At 39.2% G+C, this 22,800-nt stretch overlaps 1 long non-coding RNA gene across 1 annotated transcript in view; it reads right to left on the bottom strand.

Moving 5' to 3' along the window:
• Positions 4,666-22,800, bottom strand: part of LOC110394970 — a 49,056-nt gene continuing 30,921 nt past the window's right edge. The window contains exons 2-3 of the long non-coding RNA XR_002436069.1: positions 7,349-7,485; positions 4,666-4,886 (exon numbers count right to left, since the gene is read on the bottom strand). This is a non-coding gene — a long non-coding RNA (uncharacterized LOC110394970). The remainder of the gene's footprint in view (positions 4,887-7,348; positions 7,486-22,800) is intronic.

Genomic DNA, 22,800 nt, shown 5'->3' with positions numbered 1-22,800 from the left:
AGTATTTCAGTAATGTAAAGAGAGAAGTCATTTCTGTAATGAAGGGTGCAAAGAGCTCACCAGCCATCCTCCTGAGTAAGAAGAAGCTTTGAAAACTAAAAGTAAGCATCCTTAGAACTGCCACAATCTGCTCCACTGTATCCCTGCCTTATTCTTCATTTGGAGGGGATATATTGCTGTTTGCCTACAACTGATTCTATTCACACTGCAAAGGACCATGAAATCACTGTAGTTACAGGACTGTTCTCTACACTGTGCTTATAGCTGGAGGCAATTTTAATTCTAATTGCAACGTGGTGATGAAGAAAGCAGGGTTGTACATAGCTTCTCCTCTACTTGAGCCTACGCTAAGCCTGAAAAAATGGAAAAGGTGTTATGTGCACCAACATATGTGTACATATGTGATCCTGTGTGCTCTACTGGGCTGGCTTTGGCCAGGTATCTTAGTCAAAATAAGTAGATTTTATTCCAGACCCTCATCATCTTTTACAAAACCCCGTTTTGGCATTGTGAAATTGACCTGGCAGCCCCTGTCCATGATTTCCAATAGGAAAACTGGACTACTGCTCACAACTGTAAAATAATAATACAGACTGAAGACTTTCATTCCTGCAAAGTCTTGTATCAGATTTGTGGGTGCCAGTCTTTTCTCCCACCACTTGTGACTCTTAAACTATGCCTGTTTGAGCCTTGAACTGGATTATAGTAACACACTTCTTGATCCAGGTCCAAAATCTTGTGGCTGTGCTCCTTAGTGCCATGCATGCCAACAGCTTTTGTGAAGTTCTTCACAAGCACTTTCCATACAGCTAATTGCCCGATGGGCATGAACATACTTCTACTCATGTCTTACTCTTTTCATCCTTTGTGATTGTTGAACAGGTGCATTAGGATTAGGGCAGCCCAATACAGTGAAAGTCAGTCCCCTTCACTGTTCAAATTATAACTGGGGAAAATGTGAGCAAATTACCTTGTTACTAGGAGAATCCTGCTCACATACATTCCATTTTCTCATAACAGGCATCTAGTACTGCCTACGAAGAAAAGAGACAAACAAAATTCACCTACGAAAAAAACTCACATTTTTTCTTTTTTAGATTAAAGAACATGGCAATATGTATTGGAAATCTGCCTTTTATTTAAATAAAAAGGAAAAGAAAATCTCTCTGTACTACTTCTGGAGCCCATGTTAAGCCAGCGCAGTTTCACCAAGAGCAGATCATGCCTGACCAATCTGGTGATATATATGGAGTGACAGCATCAGTAAACAAAAGAAGAGAAACTGATGTCACCTACCTGGACTTCTACAAGTCCTCTGACATGGTCCCATATCACATTCTTATCTCCAAATTGGATAGAAATGAATTAGAAAGGCAGATTATACGGTGGATAAGGAATTGGTTGAATGGTCATAAGCAGAGAGTTGCGGTCAATGACTCCATGTCCAGGTAGAGGCCAGTGATGAGTGGTGTCCTCCAGGAATCCGTCTTGAAACCGGTGCTCTTCAACATCTTTATCAGTGACGTAGACAGTGGCACTGAGTGTAACCTCAGCAAGTTTGCTGATGACACTAAGCTGTGTGGTGCAGTCAATAAAAGAGAAGGGAAGGATGCCATCCAGAGGAACCTGGATAGGCTTGAAAAGAGGGCCTATGAGATCCTAATGAGGTTCAACAAGGCCAAATGCAAGGTGTTGCACTTGGATCAGGACAATCCCGAATATGAGTGCAGACTAGGAGATGAACTCCAAGAGATCAGCCCTGCCAAGAAGGCCTTGGGAGTCCTGATGGATGAAAAGCTGGACATGAGCCAGCAGTGTGCACTTCCAGCACAGAAGGACAATGATATCCTGGGCCGAATCAACAGAGTGATGATCAGCAGGGAGAGGGAAGTGATTGTCCCCCTCTGCTCTGCCCTCATGAGGCTCTATCTGGAGTACTGCATCCAGTCCTGGAGCCACCAGAACAAGAAAGATGTGGAGCTGTTAGGGTGGCTACAGAGAAGGGCCATGAAGATGATCAGAGGGCTGGAGCACCTCTCCTATGAAGACAGGCTGAAGGAGGTGGGCTTGTTTTGCTTGGAGAAGAGAAAGCTCCAGGGAAACCTCATTGCAGCCTTCCAGTACTTGGGAGTTTATATTCTGGAGGGGAAATGACTTTTTACATGGGCAGATAGTGATAGAATCATAGAATCATAGCATGGTTTGGGTTGGAAGGGACCTTTCAGATCATCTAATTCCAACCCCCCAAGGAGGAATGGCTTTAAACTAAAAGAGGAGAGATTTAGGTTAGATGTTAGGAAAAAATTCTTGACTTAGAGGTTGGTGAGGCACTGGCACAGGCTGACCAGAGAAGCTATGGATGCCCAATCCCTAGAGGCATTCAAGGTCAGGTTGGATGGGGCCCTGGGCAGCTTGATCTGGTGGGTGGCAGCCCTGCCCATGGGAGGGGGCTGGAATGATCTTCCAACCCAAACCATTCTATGATAATCTGAAACATACTGTATTAATAAAAAATCTTCTTACTTGATAGTGAGACTCAGCAGTTAAAAGTCAGGTCATAATTTCTGATGTCCACCTTCAGACAGTTAAATAAAAGTTTCTAAATTTTCAGGAATGTTCAACAAGCAGTTCCTCAGTTGATTTAACTCAGCCTTATGGTACTTAGCAACTCTACCTTAATTTGGGCGTATAATGGTGCCTAGTGCTAGGCACCCACAGAATAAAAAAAGATTTATGTTATCTTTAAAAACTGTAAAAAAGTGAGAGGAACAGTTCTAGCCAATCCCTCTCATCCACCTTTCTGCTGAGCATTTAACACGGTCTGAAAGTTAACCACTATTAGGAAGAAGGGGACCTAGGGGAGCAATACTGCACTGGCAAGGTGATAAACTAGTGGCAGTATAATCAGACTGTTATAGCACAAAATTGAAAACGTGGAAATACAAGTTCTAATCTTGACTTGATGTGTGGCTTTGGGAAAATAATTTCAGTCCTCCTTTCAGTTTACTAGCTAATAAACATAGAACAGTAAGTTAATCTGAGGATGCTGTGATATCTAATTAATTTTAGTCAAACATGAATTTTGAAGACTGACCACACTAAGCACAATTTTTAATACTACCAGCAAAAGCAAAAGAGAAATCAGTTAGGTATGTGGTGTCTCTTGGGAGGCACAGGTTGAGCATTTGTATTCTTCTGCAAACTTCTTGTACACAAGTCTTTCAGCTCCAAACTTTCAAATACAGTTGGGTTCTTAAATATAACCAATTTTAACTGGAATTTTGAAACTTGACACCTCTGTGGGTCCTCTTCAAAATGAAAGATCCTCTGTACCTTCTTCATAGTGTTGCTGTAGCAGGTTAAAACCTAAGACATTTTCTAACAAAAGAAATTATGTATATTCTTTATATGCCTGTACATTGCCTTTATATCTGGTTCAGTATTCAAAAGATTCAGCTTTGGTTTTATGCAAACATTTTTTGGTTTTTTGAGTCAACAGAACAAATCAGCTAGCAAAAGGATGAGACAATTAAGGTAGAAATAGTCATACACAAAATGTTTAGATTACATATCTGGGCTTTAGAACCAGTGCTGAGGAAAAAAAAAGAGAGAAAAGTTCTCACTATTGTTTCAGCTGTTTGTTTGTAGGTTTGCATTTTGGAGACTATCAGGACATCACAAATGTCATTAGCTTCATTATAATTAAAGCTATGATTCTGTAGGGTGAAGAAAAATCCAGTTGAACTGTGGATTTTCTGCATTTGCACAGGACAGATTTTCAGCATTTTCTGTTTTGAGATACAGTCTTCACAGTTCTTTACAAGAGTTCTGTATTCATTGTCATATTGTCATTATTATCTGTTTTTGCCTTATCTGCCCATTAAAACATATACTCTGCCCAAGGCCTTTAGACAGCTCCCTGGCCAGCTCAAAAGGTTAACAAAATAATCTTTTTATGTTTCTAAAGCCACATAATGGTGTTTTTCTATTCTGATTACATTTCAGGGAAATAGTTTTAGTTCTAGGGATAATTGTAGTGGTATAATACTCTTCTTCAAACAGTTTAAGAACTTGAAGTATAGGAAATAAACTCTCAAAGTCTCTTACTTGAGGCACAGGCTAGTATAAATTTTTTGCATATATGTGTGTTAATTGGCTCAGTCAAACTAATGGGTACTGCTACACTGATGGCTTACCCCCAGTAGTACTTACTCATCATTAGAAAGCTAAAGCATATTTTCAGAATGACATTTGAGAAGCCATTGGTGATAAATTAGACCTCTAAGTAGCAGAAGGAGCATTAGAGTCTTTACAGAAGATGCAGATTTTATCTGTGTCACTGACAAAACCAGACAGACGTGTGTTGAGAGGGCCTTTTTTGTTTTTTTTTCTGAAAATGCCAAAGAAATAATTTAATTTAAGTAAGGACTAGCTTAAATTATGGACTGACTCTTTTAAATGATGGGAAAATATGCATATTTTATTACTACCATCTATAGTAATCTTTGCATTTCTGATTTCAAGTAGGAGTTTATATAGAAATGTCAAAACAAAAGATCAGTTTCTGTAGATATTTTGAGTTTGTCAAAACCAAGAAGTAAGAATTCATTATTTGCTAACCAGCTTTATTATTTGACACTAAGGATTTGTATTGTAGAAATTTAAAGATACTTGCGTATGTCCAAGTCTCTTGATAGCTGGGATTTTTACATTAATACTTCCTGTGTGCATACTTTTAGGACATTTCAGTTCTTAAAAATTTCAGAACCATTGCAATAATTTGTCAGCCTTTTATCAACGTTGAGTCTCAGACCGTGGGGTTTTCTGAGCCCTCATGTCCTCAAGAACAGACAGGAAGGAAACAGAACCAAAAGAGTCCTCGTGTCCTGAGGAAAATGGACAGAAAACAATACCACAGACAGCTGTCTTTCTCAAGGAGTATATGCACAGGAAACACATCATCATACTAACATGCAGAGTGTAAAGGCAAAAAGGTCCATCAGATCATCCATTTTATTCTTCATTAGAACATACAAGTGGCAAGAACTCCCATGGTTAAGTACAGTGTCCATTATTGTGGGCTGTTATATCACAGAATTGTCCTAAACTAAATATCCTCCTCAGAACAACCCTATTGCTCTTACAGGAGACAGGTTTCAGGACCTAATTACTCCAACAATTGAAAACTTTTCTCCTGTCTCCAGCCTGCACTTACCCATGAGCAGCTCATATCCACAAAAATTCTCCAAACTCCAATAAAATCACTTATATTTTTCTGCTCAAAACTTCCCTAAATTAAATATGCCAAGTACTTCAATCTCAATATGAGGGGAAGATTCTCTGTTCAACTATAATTTTTTTTTTTTTGGCAACTAGCCTTCTTTTCCATTTCTTTTGGAATAGATTTCTCTTTATTCACCCTCTTACATTGAGCCTCATAATTTGGTTTTGATTAACACAAATTTTCCCAAAGGTCATCCAGCCCTGACTCAATGACCCTAACAGACACAGTCACCACTGCTGCAGTGATGTATCCCAGTGCTCTTTGTTCCCCACTGTTATTTCTCATTTCATCATTACCCCTCCCCTTGAGGCATTAAATAAATATTTAACTTCTGATATTTTCTCAGTGCACTGTGTGATCAAGTCACCTTTCAACAAACCAGACTCCAGTCTTGTTGCACATGTGATTTTTGCAAGTTTTTGTGTCACTGTCTTGTGGTTAGTTTTTGCATACAGTCCAGCTTTCATATATCCCTCAAATAATGCAAACACTCAGAATAAAAAAATATTTCAGTATCAATCCAACCAATACTGAAGGCAGAGATGATTCACCTCCATGTAATACTTTACCCTCCTCATATATTCAAAGATCACATTAATCCTTTTCTTGTAGCTAGAGAACATATTCAGAAATTGATGCTGAATTTCATACCATAACTTCTAGCACATTTTCAGAGTCATATCATTGAAGGAAATATTATTAGAATATTTATCAAATGTCTGCATTTCTTGTCCTAAGCTTCAGATTTCATTGCATTGAATCATGTTTTACTTGAACGAAACAAGTAAACCAATGTATTTATATAATTATCTGACCATCATTTATATTCTGTGGACTGTTCTGTTGCAGATACATGTATTTAATTAGTAGCTGAGTTTATATTTATGGTATTCAGATGATCCATGAAAATGTTCAACAGTTTAGACAGGTTTGTCAATTCTCAATGACAAGCTCTAGCATCATCTCCAAATTTGCTTTTGACGGTCTCTGTTAGGTTGTTAGGTAGCTGAATTTTATCCCTTGCAATATGTACCTTATTCATATGGTATAGGAACATTATATACATTCCCTCTTAGCACAATTATGGTCATCTGAAAGACCATTCTACTGAAAGAATGAAATCAGGTTTGTTTGACAAGACTTATTTTGTCGACTAATTTTGACTCCTGTCATTTAACTCTGTTTCAGCTGACACTGCACCAGGGAAATGTTCTCTGGGTATTGCTAAAAAAAAAAAGCATTTTTTAATACTGCTGCTTCTTACTTGTGGTTTTTACATAATAAAAGCTTGGCTAGTTCCAGCCATCGCTGCTTACAGCCTTCCATCTTCAGGCAGCTTTTAGCAGAGTCCTCCAACCTCACATTGAAATGAGAAGCTAGACATAAATTTCTTCTTTCTGCCTCTAAAATTCTAGCGTGTGTGTCCAGATGGGATACAGGCATCCTATTAGGGAACCAAAACCTAAATTTGTTTTTCTGTATTTATTTGCATTAATCCTCCTATATTATATTAGCATAATTGCAATTAATTTGTAGTCTCAGTGTATTGATCTTTGCGCCAAAACTTTCACTAGAGGAAAGAACAGGTTCATTTGCAGCTGCAGCTTTCTCTCCCCTGCTGCTTCACAACAATATTAAATGGAGTCTTTATGCCACCCTCATTACATAAGTTTTTCAGGTGGTTGCTTATCACCCTTTAGCTCTGAAGAAACAGGCAGCAAAAGAAAGGTCACTGGGAGATTTGCTTTCTCGTGTTGTTGTTGCTTTTGTTGGTCTTAATTCCTTGCCACCAGTGACTTTAAAGCTCAGGTTTAGAATTTCATTATGCTTTTTACTACAGAGGTAAGAAATCTCACATTTTAGAATAAGATTTCTCTCCTGCTGCTCCACAAAAGCTTTGGGTTTTAAATGTAAAACTGCAACTCTGCCTCCACTTATCAGTGAGTCACTCTGCATTAAGTTGTGGGGCACAGCTGCTTTACAGTCAGATGTGGTGATCTGTGCTGCCTCCTTCCACTCTCATTCCAAAGAGCACCCTGTTTTATTCCAGTGGTCCCAGCTTACCAAGTTATGCAGCTCAGTTTCCATCACTGTCATCATCACTATTTATGGCTCTTTCAGAGGCAGATGGATGTTCTCGCACTGAACTATTCAGTCAGTCAGATTTCAAAGCCTGCCTTCCTCCACAGCAATGCACACTCCTAGGGGACCAAAAGCAAAACATAGTTGTGAATGGATATATGGAGCCAGAAGAAAATCAACATAAGCAACATGAGGCTATTACTTTGTTAAGGGATGCCGACTGGGGAGCGAATTATAAAAGTCATTTCTGTCGTAAGTTCTACTTCCGTAAGGGCTTTGCTGTCATACTGAGGATCTTATCACCAAAACTTCTCCTCATGTGCAGTCTTTTAACTGCTTATTGCAGAATCAATGAGTCATTGAATGATTCAAGATGGGTGAAAAGTCATCCTGGCTAACCCTTTGCTCAGAGCAGTGCTGACTTCTGAGCTAAGTTGCTAAGGGCTTTGTCCAGCCAGTTTGAATATCTCCAAGGAAACAAATTCCTCAGATTTCTGTTCGTCTTCTTCCTTCTTTTATTTTTTTATGCTTTTCTTTTTCTTCGCCCTTCTTTCTAGTTTTATTCTTTTTATTTCTCTTTGTTTTTCCTTTTTTGTTTCTACTTTTATCTTTTTACGTCTAATCAGCCATTGCTGAAACTTTCGTTTATTGCCTCTGGGCTTTTTTGCTATGAGTCCCTCACAAGATTTTGGCTTCATCTTTTCCGTAACCACTCATACACAGGAAAAAAAAAAAACAGATCCTCTTCTGTTACCCAGGCTGTACAAGCTCAGCTCCCCAAATTTCTTTTTGTATATCATGTTCACCAAGCCCCTAGTTATCTTGGTGGCCAGCCACTGGGTTCTCTCCAGTTTGTCATTTTCTTTCACGTAGTGAATATGGGGCAACTTTGAATGACTTTGATGCAGTTTACCAGTTTATCCTCCATCCCATCTGCAAAACTATTCCGTATCTAGGCAGCCCCAACCAGAATTGTCATCATTCAGTATAAAAAGACCCTGGTAGATATAGCATGAGTTGTTCAACTAGAACAAAACCCAAAACTTCAAAGCTTTTCCTTGCTTACTGCTACAATTTAGGAAACAGTATAATGAAAGTATTTTGAGGTATACAGTATATTAAGCATACAAGAGATCCTCTATAGATTTGCAAGTTTAAGCCAAAGATAAATGACGTAATTTGTCCTCATAAGATTAATTTTGATGAGCAGCTATATTTTTCTAATATCGATTCCATTAGTACTAATCTTTATGTAATGCTTTGAGATCCATGGATAGAACCAAGAATTATTATTGTGGTCTTAAAATCCAATTTTCAGAAAAGCTTATTCCTCTAAAATCAGAAGTATTAGATCTGTGAAATAAGCAGAAATAATTTTCATCTTGATTTCCTCAGTAGTTCTATTGAAATCAATCACTGTGACTACTTGCATGCTTAAGAAAAGAAACACCCTAGTGCTCTGCTGAAGAGACGCTAAATTACCAATAAGCACAGTTTAGATGCTCAGTGCACTAATGCAGCACTAAATCCAGTAGAGTTCACTCCAGGGGAAGAAAGTCTTTTCTCATTATCACCAAAATTACACATATTCCCTGGGAGATAAGTTCTGGTCCTGAGTTGACTTAAAAAAATACTCATTATTTTATATTAGGACTTAAAATAAATGAGACCAATGGAAATGTATCTTCAGATAATATAACCTGTGACTGTAGATTTCCTCAGGCATCATACTCTACTTCAGTTGTTGAAATGGCTATGCTGAATAAAACCTTTTTTTTTAAATATTTGTGCGTGTTCATCTACACACGTTATGGTTTTTTAAGAATAGAAAATGAAGTAAACCTTTTAAGTCTATCTTGGACTTAGGCTTGGAACTTCTTGAACAACTTTTTCTGATAATAAGCTTTACTCCCCCAAAAAGGTACTAGGATCAGTGACTTAAGATCTGAAACACTAATAATACTGTATGCATGTTAGATTTCTAACCTTGTCAGCCTGCACATTGGACACATCCAGTCTGGCTAGGGTATCACAAAATCAAAGACTCACAGAATGATTTGGGTTGGAAGAGACTTTAAAGATCATCTAGTCCTACTCCACGCTGTGGGCAGGGACACTTTCCAGTAGTTCAAGTTACTCAAAGACAAGTGGCTAAGCAGCTTGCAAGAATTCATCAGTCTCACTCAGAGGGTGGTGACGCACTGGAACAGGTTGCCCAGGGAGGTTGTGGATGCCCCATCCCTGGAGGCATTCAAGGCCAGGCTGGTTGTGGCTCTGGGCAGCCTGGTCTAGTGGTTGGCGACCCTGCACTTAGCAGGGGGGTTGAGACTCAATGATCTTTTAGCTCCTTTTCAACCCAGCCCATTCTATATGATTCTATGATCAGTCAACTGCCATCTCTATGGCTGCAATATCTCCATCTCCTTCCTTATAACTTCTGGACACTCCAATTTGTGGTTTTTTTTGACCACTCTTGAGCAACTGAGCATGTATTACAACCTCCCTCAGAAAAACCATGCTGTGATAACTACTGCAGGAAAACTTTTGTGAAGACCATCCTGGGCACTGCACTGTGAGGATCACACCTGAATCAGTCTGGAGTATTGTCAGAGACAGATGAGGATAAATACCCATTTCCATTGCAGTGCTGAAGACTTCTCCAGCAATATCCATTTCAACTACTGCTAGAGAAACTTCTCATCTAAACTCCACAACCAATGCTGAGAAACAGGTGTCTGTGAGGTGCAATTTGTCTACTTTAGATATTTATCTCAGGATAAGATTACTTATGTCTTAGAGGTACCTATTTCTTTTCATTTATTGTAAAGGCTACATAGCAATTAGCTCAGTTATAATCATCTTCTTCACATGCCCAACACTGAAATGAATTCTACCCTGTGTAGGTCACAGGAAGGTGCTTGTTGCTTCCTAATAAAACAGAAATGGATCATGAAGCCCATCCATAACAGAGCTCATCTCTGTGTGGGGAATAGAAGGAATCAACATTGCTGCACAACATACCAGAAGATGTATTTCTGCTGTCTACAAATGTCTTACCTGTGCATTCCTTTGAAGTTTGGTTGTCATCATCCCACAAGGTATAGTAGGCACAGAATGAGCAAAAAGGATCCATGACATCTACACTTTTCTGCTGTAACATTGCCATAAAGCCAACATTTTCTGATGTCCAGACTCAAAAAAGAGGCTGGCTTCATTACAATTGAGCAATGTTATGGGGTATCTGTAGCTGCATTTTATATTCTTCATCTGTGATGAAAAAGAGCCTGTATTAAAACTGACTTTGACACTGCTGGACAGCTTCCTATTCGATACGATTGTACTACATATGGAGAAAGAGCTTTCAAACAAGTTAAAAGAGTCACAAATAAAGAGAAAAAGATGATGAGAAATATATCCTAGTTGTGTGCCATTTGTATTATAATAAGGAAGGGTTTATGTGGGGGGAGATGTAACAACAAGGAGCTCAACAGACTGGTAGATCTTATCACTATGAGGCCTCGGGAGTCTGGAGTCAGGGCTAAAGTGTAAACAGAATGCTCCTTTAGTATGCACAGCTAATGTGGTCACATCTGGGACAGTTAAGGAACCCTTTGTTTGTTATCTATGTTGTTGTGAAGAACTTAAGGCCAATTAACCGTGAGTGGATTTACTGTTTACGAGTGGAGGATATATAAGATGTATGTTAAACACAATAAAAAGGACTTACTATTCTGATGCCACACTGACTGAGAATTCTCTAACGGGACCAAGCGCCAACAGGTTTAGAGGAAATAAACCCAACAGAATAACAAATTATGCAAGGAGGATTCAGAAACATATACACGTAGTTGGACAAAAAATGGTTTTTGGTTTTTAAGATCTTCTTTGAGCAAGTTAATCTCCCAAATTACTGCATAAATCAAAATCTCAAATATATTAGAAAACTATTTGTTCCAAAGCATTTTCATTGGGTTTAGTTCAAGTTCTGATTTTGTTTTGACTGTTCTTTGTTGATGTTGCTGAATTGTTATAATAAATTTAATTTTTGAAAACAAAACAAAACTATTTTCCATATCTAAAAATGGAACATCATACTGAGAAATGCAAAATGTAAGCCATCTCAAACAGGGAAACTCTTCTAGAATAGTTCTGCCTCTCCCAACAAAACATTTTTGGTTTTACCATAATGATTATAAACTTATAAGAAATTTCCTCCAATTTGCTGATCTCTATTCATTTTGAGTCAGAAGAGAGGCTTAGTTTTCTTCTTATTTTGACTATCTCAGTCAGGTCCGCTTGGGATAGACCAGATCACAAGAAACCCAGGTGGAGAATGTTTATTTTAATATGTTTTCTGCAACATACAAGAGCTTGCTATGTGGGGAGGATATTACCTATCCAGTGTGTACACATCCATGCTCACAGATCTTGCCTTGACTTGCAAACCAAATGACTGATTTCCTGTAAAAGCCAAAGCAGGAGGTACTACAGTCTAGGATGTACGTTAGCCACCAGCAACAGGTAAAGACTTTTCCTTGACAGCTTGAACACGTCCTCTAATGCAGACAGTATGAATCAGGTAATTTTATTCATAAAGCTCTTAAAAAAAATTAACTTCTCTATCAGATGAAAATACACTTAAAAAAAGATTTAAAAATTAAGATCATTATGCTACACCTTTTATAAAAAATCCAGAAGAATGATTCAGTGAGGGCTGTGAATTTAAGAGTATGAATATTTCAATTAAAATAAAGTGATTCAGGAGGCCATCATCTAAGATTCTCTCTTTAAGACTTTAAAAATGTCTTTACAACTTAAGGATCAAATGCAATTGTACTATCTCCCTGTTAAAGAAAAGAAAAGCAATTTAGTCTTAGATGTTTCATTTTGTGCTTTCTTTCTTCCTGCCTGTGGGCATGATAGGAGCCTCTCAAGTTGCCTGTGGCACTTAAGATGGCTGGGCTGGTTCATATCTATCCTTGGAGCCAGAACATGGAAGTTCTCCACTTTTTGACACTTTTAAGGTGCAGATCATAGAATCATAGAACGGCTTAGTTGAATGGGACATTAAGATCATCTAGTTCCAACCCTTAATCCAATCTACTCAAAATCCCAACCCGGCCTTGAACACTTTCCTGCATACTTTAACAGGTGAAAAAAAATGTACGCTCCTTTAATACATATGCACAAGTGAAGATGCACTCAGTTTGTTCTTCTTTATTTTCTGTGCACTCAAAATTATGTTCAGTTACCATATTGACTTGAGGCAACTTGTATGAAATTGAGGAATGTGTTCTGCATTACTATCTTCCCACAGTGGTATTGCGTTCACCCATGGAACATCCAATACTTTTAAGATCTGCTCCAAATTGTCCTGTCTCTTTCGCAGCAGAGATGAATAAGATCATGCTGAAGATCTTTCACTGTCATGAAAGCAAGACCCTGTTGGAGGAATGGGCAAATCACTCTAATCCATTTGCAATAAATTTTGAGCTTTTCAGCAACAAATGCCAGTCTTCTTTCTTCCACAAAAGATAATGTAAATTTATTCTAGTTGTGTGTGATTTTATTCAAAAGTTCACATAAAAAGCTGAAAAATCTCTGTTCCCCCAGGTTTCAGTTGTGTTAAGGACTGATACCACTTTTCTTGCCTACCTGATGTTAGCAATAGATTTTTTTCCCAGCAACATCATCATTTCCATGGTTGTTCATTTTCCTATGCCAGATTCAGTGATGTTTAAATTGGTTGTTAAATAGGAAACACTTTTGTGATAAGAGAGGCACCTGGGAATAGCTTCACTGACTGGGTTTTTTTTATAAACCTCTGCTCATATTTTGTCATATTTGTAACACAGAAACATCATGTGCGGAGACTGAATTTAAATCAAATTTTTAAAAAGCTTAATGGCTGTATGACTGTTTCGCTTTTATTTATGTCCTAATCTATAAAATGAGACTATCTCTGTTCAGGTCCTCTATTCGAGAGTGAATCATGTAGATGGTGAATCTACATAGATCTGAGGTAAAAAAAAAAAAAGAAAAAGAAAAAAAAGCAAGTTTTCAGCTCTTTCCCATCTTAGATGTTAATCAAAAATCTTAAAGAACTAAATGTTACATTCAGATTCAAACTGTACCCAGTCAGCACCAAGAGCATCTATAAATGTACTCACAGCTATCCTTTTGCCATCTTTATAACTGCACTGCAGAATATGATAAACAAGGGGCAAAATCTGGTCTTCATAAAAACATCATCAGTGACTTTGCTGTAGATCCACAAGGTTTCAGAAATTGCCAAATACTGTGATTTTCTCTCTAAGATCACACTATTTTTGCAGGAGAGTTTCATCTCTCAAGAGCCAGAGGACAATGGGAGTCTTTCAGCTTTTCTATATATATACACAATTCGCACAGGTGTTGGTAAAACTTAAAAAAGTGAATCCTACAGAGCACCATAGTCAGGTAAAATTAATGTTCTCTATGGTCTTTCAAAAAAAAAAAAATCACCACAGCCTTAAGACTTTTCAGCCAATCTCATGACAACTTAGGGCCTGGCAGTAGAGAATGCATTCAGTATATAAAAAAATATTCTGTTTTATCTGAAATAAGTGGAAGGTTGGGATGATTTGCTCTTCATAAATAACCATGTTTCAATGCGCCATTTGCATGGAGGTTTGTAAACAAGGCTGCAAGGTGATTAAATAAAAAACACAGCAAAAGGCAATTTGGGGAATTTAATTTGAAGACTGCTTTGCAAGTAATATTCAGCACATTTTCTCCAGTTCATCTCAGCAATCCTTAAGCAGCTTTCAAAGTCCCCACAACTCTAATGGAAAGCAGTAACTCGAGAAGTAAGCTGATGCTAATGTTAAGCTCCGTACTTTTGCTGTAGTCTAAGAAAGAGAATATCTATCCTTTGGAGATGTTTTTATCCATTTCTGTGGAAGCAGGACTTTTGCAGCATGAGAGGATGTGATGTTGGCATGTTTCTTCATTTAGGCAAAAGGTCTGCTTTCTCTAGAAACAAAGCCCTTGTTCCTATGCGTATTGACAGACTGTAGGCACAGCCATGGCTGGAAGTGGCTTTTCTCTTTCCCTTGGCCATGTGCTAAGTACTACTCTCATGGAATGCTGCTGGCCGAGAATCTCTTCAGTTGTTTAAAAACAAAGATGTATCCACAAGCAGGAGGATTTCTCAAATACTGAATTATCTGTCAGTGAGGCTATGGCAGAAGAAGCAGCTCTTCATGAATATCCCAGTAATTTCAGTTAATTGGATTCTGAGTCCTCTTCCACATCAAACCTCTGGAAAAAACAGCAACAAAACAAAACAAAACAAAACAAAACAAAACAAAAAACAGCCAATGCAGAAACCAGCATTCCCTTTAAATTGCTTTCTCTGTTGATTAATGATGCCACAAGAGAAAAGATGTTATTCAGCAAAGTCTTCCTAACCCTATTAGTCATATTACCAGATAGGATGAGGAGATCTTCCTCAGAAACGAGCATGGCCTTTGCAGCTTCTAGATTCCTGGAAATGTGGGGATAGTAACTGGTACACTGGGACTTGCCTATGCATAGACCCACAAACAGCCAGGAAAGTTATAGGATGTTCTAAATAAAATGCATGAGCACTGCTGGTGGCTAATAAAACACCAAACATGCAAACATCGTTGATACATGGCAGCATTAAATTGCAAACGCATGCTGCAGTAAAGGGCATGCAGCCACTAATAAATGTAAACTATTAATATAGGCTCTTCAATAAATAAAGCCACAAATCATGCCAAGGCTTTCTGTGAGTGCCACAGAGCACATCAGCAACTGCTCTATTTCCGTTCAGGAAAACAATTGTGACAATGACAAAAAAATAGGCTGAAAAATATACTGAGATGAAATAACAATTATTTTAATAATAAACTTGCTTCCACTTTAACAAAAAGTAGAAGGTCTTTGTTTGATTGGAGGGAAATATATTACAGGCTTCTGCCTTGACTCTGTTTTTTATTCTTCTTGTAGTTTGTTTAATCATAGAATCATAGCATCGTTAAGGTTGGAAAGACCAACAAGATCATCCAGTCCAACCATCAACCGATGCCTGTGACCACTCTAGACCATATCCCTCAGTGCCACATCTACACTTTTCATGAAACCTCCAGGGATGGTGACTCCACCACTTTCCTGAGCAGCCTGTTCCAAAATGTCACCACATTTTACCAGTACCTACCAGGTCTTTCTGCATTGTCCTGCCCACATGTAGGACCTTGAAGTAGGAATGAGGGGCTTTTGCTCTTGCTTTAATCATAATGCAAATTTTTGTAAAACACTTTAACAGTTTGTCACATCAAGGATTTTCTGTTGGTCCTTTATAATATTCGGTCTCAAAACACTTTGAAAGGGGAAGTATTTATCTCTAAAAAGAGACAACAAAAACATCTATCCCTAGTCATTGTGGAGACTCCCAAGAAGGACTGGAGCAGAGCAGCTGGCTGAGTACCAGTGCAGAACCCTCTGCAAAACTCTGTTAACTGTGTGGACTTTGAGAGACATCTGGGCTTTGGACCTGATGCTGCCAAAGTCAAAGGCAATTTCTGGTGCAAGATCAAGCTCTGTGGGACAGGGGCTAAGAAAGAAAACCAGGGGAGAAAACAAAGAGTTTCAGTCAAATAGTACTTCTGAAAAATGGGGATTCATCTTCACCACAAAGCCCAGCAACGAGTCTAATTAAATATACTATTTACTTATTGAAAATCCTGTTCCATGAACATAAACAGAGAGGAGAGCATCAGAGCGTGACAACCCATAGGGCACTGGGGAGAATCTGTTTTGAATTTTGTACATCAATCAAGCGGTTCATATATAACTCATGGCTGCCTGAATGGAGTCTGGTGATTTTTACACCAGGGTACACTACTGAAAACATCGCGTTAATAGATAATCAGCTTCTACTGATCAACTCCTCGGCTGCATTCCAAAGCATCTGTTTCTCCTGTTTTGTGATTTAGAGCTGCTGAGTGTGATGATAGCAGTTATGTGTTATCTCTTTACTCATTAACCTTATTATATGATCTCACTCTCAGCGGTGCATTATCTTTTTTTTAAAGATGATAAGTTTACTGAATGTAAGTGAAAAATACTTGAGCCCTCTAACTTTCCATTATTTCATTATGTTTGTGCTAACAATGTAATAGAAAAATCCATTCTAAGCAAATAATATTTTTAAAGAAAAGAATCGTGAGAATAATTACTTTTTTTGCTAAACTGAATAGTTTATCACTAGACTTTTAGATTTCAAGCGATTTCAGTGGGATTTTTTTCCTTCTAATATTACACAGTAAGATGAACGGGAAATTAGTAGGTGAAAAATGGCTTACATGAATAGTATTTTTTACTTAAGGCATGTAAAACATTTATCATTTGCTTTTCAGAGTGGTAGTCTAGGAGTTGCTTTAAACCTTTCTCTACTGCATGGTTATACACTTCAAAATGTACAGGTTTTTTTTTGTTTTGTTTTTTTTTTTTTTTTGCTAGCTGTTTCTATGAGCATATGGTAGCTTCCAGCTTTGTATTACATTACTGCACCTGAAGCTATTTATGGTCAAAGCACTCATGTAACATCTATATATTGTTTATGAATTTCAGTGTGGAGGTAAAGTAGCCAAGAGCTCATCACATCTCAATCAGATTTGCCAGTACTGTTTTCTGATGTGTTATTCTTGGCCTCTATTAAACCTGACACAATGATAAGTGGAAAGAAGAAAGGGGACTAAATAAATAAATTGAAAGTAAGCTTTGGGAAAAGCTTTCAGACCAGTTTGCTGTAGCTTTAATTTGTTTCTTTGAAAGTCTTAGCTACTAAAAACCTAACCTTCAGCTGACATCCAAGTTACAGCCCCAGAGGTACCCCAAGCAGGGCTCTGAAAAGCTCATTTATTCTTTCAACCCACTCTGTTTTTCCAGGTTGTTTTACCTCTGTGGATTAGGCAGCACCCCTAAAAAAATCATGTGTTCAACAAGATCTGCAGAGCTCAGAAGCAATTCAGGATCTCCAGGGTGTGTTCATCCAAGGAGAAGCTGTGGTGATGTCAGTGGTGTCCTTGGTGGTACCCACTGGCTACAGTGACCGTCTTCTGACCATGCTGTGGTCTTTGGCCCATTTCCCAGGATGCTGGCCTAAATGGCAGCTTGCCTCTCTGTGAGATACCATCCCCTGAATGTGTTTGTCCTTGCTCTGAGGGAAAGCATCCAGAGCCAGCTCATGCTGGTAGTAGTTCTGTCCAGGCTTCACTCTATCCTCATGCATTTGTGCTCACATGAACCCATCAGAGGATATATGGGAAGTAGATTCCCCCTTATTGATACCTTAAATTCCTCACTGTTCAACTAAACTCATTTCAGTTACAGAGGTAAAAAAAAATTACACAGCAGTAACACTGGTTCAATAGAGAGTCCAGAGCTGTGGGGTTTTGAGAGATGCAGATGGCACACAGTCCTCCTACTTTTCTATCAGCTATGATTTCTGAGAAAGTGGTGTGATATGAACAATTGCAAATACTGTACTTTGTCACTACTGGTTATTGGTGGCCCCATGTGACTGAAATCCCAGTTAGTAGTGATAGGACAAGAGGAAATGGCTGTAAGTTACACCAGGGGAGGTTCAGGTTGGACATTAGGAAAAAATTCTTCTCAGAAAGAGTGGTGAGGCACTGAAACAGGCTGCCCAGGGAGGTGGTGGAGTCCCCGTCCCTGGGGGTGTTCAGGAAACATGGAGATGTGACACTGAAGGATTTGGTTAACGGGCATGGTGCGATGGGCTGACAGTTGGACTAGGTGATCTTAGTGGTCTTTTCCAACCTTAATGATTCTATGGTTCTATGAAATTGGTCCTGGGACTCACAGCTTTATTTGCCAATGGCTAGGATCTGCTAAGTCCAATAAAGCCGAGGGGCCAAGGACAAAATCTTCAGCTTTCCTCAAAGACCAAAGACCTGAGAGCTTGTGTTTTCCAGCTGCTATGCTCTCAGATACGTTCCTGCACTGCATCTTCTACCTTTCATTTTTCATGCGTTTGGCCCTTGTTTCAAATTCCAAGAGAGAAACCTGAAAATGAAATTAACATAACAGGTTTATAAGCAGTCAAGAAAAAGACTTTCTCCTTAGTAGTTTAAACAACCATTTGAAGATACAGTTAAAACATCTCTTACTGATCAATCAATCAGAGATACAGACCAATCTTACAAACACCCTCTAGTGGCTCTGTGCATCATTTTAAGTTCTGGGTCTAGTTCCCACAACCACTTACGGAATAACTCTATGTAAGTGAATTAATTTAATGCATTTTGCAAAATTCTCTTGTCAGGCAAAAAAAAAAAAATTCCATGCAGAGGAAACTGCAACTATACCACTGGATATAAACCCAATAACTACGCTCAGTAGCTGTGGTCACCATTAATGAGCTAAACTTCATGGACAGTTTTGCTGGCTTAATTTCATGGAAGTCAATGGAATTAGGGCAGAATGAAAACTAGATATTCCTTATTTAGCAACTCTAGGAGTGATTTTCTCCATACACGGGATAGTAACAACATAATTTACTGTGGGATTTCCAGTGATAAATCGTACATGCAAAATGCAGGATTAAATATATCAGTAACCAGAGTAATAACATTAAAGAGGACACAATTTGATCCTGGGATATCTTTTTATAGTACTAAAGAAATGTTAACTGACCACTAACATTAGTTTCACACCTACCTGTCTTCCCACAGAGAAAAAAGCATGGAATCATAGAACCATAGAGTTGTTTGAGTTGGAAGGAACCATTAAGGGCCATCTAGTGCAACTCTCCTGCAATGACCAGGGACACCTACAGCTCGAGTAGATTGCTCAGAGCCCCATGCAGCCCGACCTGGAATGTTTCCAAGGACGAGGCATTCACCACCTCTCTGGGCAACCTGTTTCAGCACCTCATCATCCTTATTGTAAAAACTTCTTGCTTACATCCAATATACATCTCCTCCCTTTTAGTTTGAAACCATTTCCCCTTGTCCTATCACAACAGACCCCGCTAAAGAGACTAAAAGCAGACCTTGCCTGCTGACATTGTGGTGGTCACCATGGTACACCATAAAGTATATGACCAGGAGAGATCCATACGCTCAGAAGCTGGGAACTGTCAGGTCTGTTTCATCAGACCTGCAGGGCACTGGATACAGACTCCAATGCAGGGAGGAGCAACCACTGAGGTCAGGGGAATCTTTTCTAGATACCACATAATGTCTTAGACAAATAACTTCAGAGGTACAGAGGTGCTCATACATTTTCATCTAAGGCAGTCTACTCTGGATTCAAAGTTTCACTGAGATTCATTGCTTGTTTGACCCTTCCGTGCCAAAGCTATTTTATGATGACAAGATTTAAGCTCTTAAATCATATAGACTATTCCAATGATTTTATTTGCAATGGAAGGAAATAAATGAACAACAACAAAAAATCAGCTGGCAGACAGGAGAATCAGGTTCTGTTTGAGTCTCACTCTGCTGAAATCTCATTTCCTCTTTTTGAGGCCAGTTTATGAGCAGGAAGACTGATGCTTTATCTCCTCTCCTAAGCACTCAATGAGATATTCTTTGATTCTTTGATTTGATGAATAAAGCTATTTTTAGAACTAGAATAAAAATTTGCCTTTGCCTATCCTATATCTGATCGGTTAATTGAAATTAATATGAGTACAATTAAAATTAACTAATTGATCTAAGACTCGATCTTTAAATGCATGCCACAGTGGGCAGCCAGGCAGAGCAACAAACTCAGTGTTCTGACAGTGTCAGCCTTAATCAGCATCAGGCAGCTCAAGCCTCTGGAGGGTTTACTAGACACCTTCTCTCATTAGCCCTTTCCAAAGGAAAGTACCGCATCCTCAAATCAATAAGAATATTTGATTGAACTATGAATACACCAAATGGAAAAATCAGCTTCAAAGAGTGGTGTCTTCACATCACTAACAGCTCTCAAGAAAGTCCCATTAGTTTCTGCCATGTTTCTTAGTGTGGTTCAAAACAGCATTTTTTCTTTCTGTTCCAGTGGGAATCATAGAATGGCCTGGGTTGAAAAGGACCTCAAAGATCATTGAGTCTCAACCCTCCTACTAAGTGCAGGGTCGCCAACCACTAGACCAGGCTGCCCAGAGCCATGTCCAGTCTGGCCTTGAATGCCTCCAGGGATGGGGCATCCACAACCTCCCTGGGCAACCTGTTCCAGTGCGTCACCACCCTCTGTGTGAAAAACTTCCTTCTAATATCTAACCTAAATCTCCCATCTCAGTTTAAAACCATTCCCCCTTGTCCTATCGTTATCCACCCTTGTGAACAACAGTTCCCCCTCCTGTTTATACGCTTCCTTCAAGTATTGGAAGGCCACAATGAGGTCTCCCTGGAGCCTTCTCTTCTCCAAACTAAACAAGCCCAGTTCCCTCAACCTTTCCTCATAGGAGAGGTGCTCCAGCCCTCTGATCATCTTGGTCGTCCTCCTCTGAACTCGTTCCAAGATCTCCATGTCCTTCTTGTGCTGGGGGCCCCAGGCCTGGACGCAGTACTCCAGATGGGGCCTCACAAGAGCTGAGTAGAGGGGGACCACCACCTCCCTCTCCCTGCTGACCACTCCTCTTTTAATGCAGCCCAGAACATAGTTGGCCCTGCGGGCCACCAGCGCACACTTCTGGCTCATGCAGCTTCTCGTCCACCAGAACCCCCAAGTCCCTCTCTGCAGGGCTGCTCTCGAGGAGTTCTTCCCCCAGGTTGTATAAATACCTGGGATTGCCCCGGCCCAAGTGCAGCACCTTGCATTTGGCCTTGTTGAACCTCATTAGGTTCTCATGGGCCCACTTGTCCAGCCTGTCCAGGGCCCTCTGGATGGCTTCCCTTCCTTCCAGTGTATCGACTGCACCGCTCAGGTTAGTGTCATCTGCAAACTTGCTGAGGGTACAGTTGCTGAGGATGGGAGGATGTGTTGTCCGCCCTTTGGATTGGTACTTAATTAATGGCATTAATGGCAGTGGTTTGTGCCATTTTTTTCTACCCCTCATTTGTCTAGGACTGTCCTTTTTTGGTTTTAAATGGCTACAAGAAGTAAATTGCACACTATCCTGTATTATTGTTCTCCCAGTAACATATCCGTTATTAATTGCCTTGAATTCTAAAGCGTGACTTCTTTTTATTCCATGGTCAGGCCTGCTCTAAATCATCAGTGTAGACAGAATTTGCCACACAGATTTGAGGAAGGCCCTTGGTACAAGCTCAGAAATCATACTGTCCACCTTCTCTCTTTCTACCAGCCCTACTCCCCATGCTAGATGTTAACACAGCTAGAATGAGAATCTGGACCTCTCCATGGCACAACTTTTGTAATAATTTTCAGTGGTAATGGCCTTTATAGGAATAGAATATGTATTAGCACATTTCTTCAGTTCTTATAATGATAATTTTGAACTTTCTTGCAGTTTGAAGATTCAAAGAATTAAAAAAAAAAAAAAACAAAAAAAAAACACAACCAAACAGAAGAAAAGAATGAATGAATGAAACAATACGTACTGTAATCATAATGCATTGCTCTGCTTTGTCCAGACACCAGGAATGAAACCTAATCAGTATTGTTTGAATGCCATTACAATGAATCAAATATCATTGCTTTCTTTTTGGAGAGTAGTTGTACAATTTAATAAGGATCTGTTCTGAGCATCAGGTCCTCTCTGTTGATATCATCCACTGCATTGCTTTCTATCAGCAACTTCACAAGATTCATTGAAGTACTCCTTGTTTTCCTCACCCCTGTCATTCCCATACAAATCATATGCCAGGATGGAGGAATTCATTTATGGGTCTTCATCAGTGATGGCATCAGGCTTCTAATTTGCCACTGAGGTGAGCAGGAGTTGAGATATCTAAAGCGAGCTTAGGACATCTATACTAAGAACCAAGGACATTTATACTAAGAATCAGTGCAGTTGTCCAGGCAGAGGCATAAAGTTATAGGATATGCTTAGACTGCCTGAGATACCTGCATGGGGATGGTAGATGTGGCAGAAGACTTTCGGGAGACCTGTCTCCTTTTGGAGTGGTAAATAGAGGTCTGACAGAAGAAGAAGTATACCTCAAATCATACTAAATGCTTATCAGTGGAGAACAGAATCGAATTCCTTGCCAATACAACATGCAGTGGTTCAGATGAAGCTCAGGTTTGTTGCATAACAAAGATGTCCAAAGCTATCTGATATATTGTTGTTATCTGAGGCACCCCTATGGGGCTAACAAATACTGCTTAAGTTGGCACTTGAACACCTATATTGAGTGAGCTGGATTGAGCTCCTGCTGCTTCCTGAAGAGTGTGCTGAATGCTCCATTAACTATATTGATTAGGTCTTCATGGTTTTTCTCTCTATG

The sequence above is a fragment of the Numida meleagris genome, chromosome 2 (assembly GCF_002078875.1).
Source record: "Numida meleagris isolate 19003 breed g44 Domestic line chromosome 2, NumMel1.0, whole genome shotgun sequence".
Classification (NCBI taxonomy): domain Eukaryota; kingdom Metazoa; phylum Chordata; class Aves; order Galliformes; family Numididae; genus Numida; species Numida meleagris.
The sequence above is the reverse complement of the archived record's forward strand: the minus strand, read 5'-3'. Positions and strand labels throughout refer to the sequence as shown.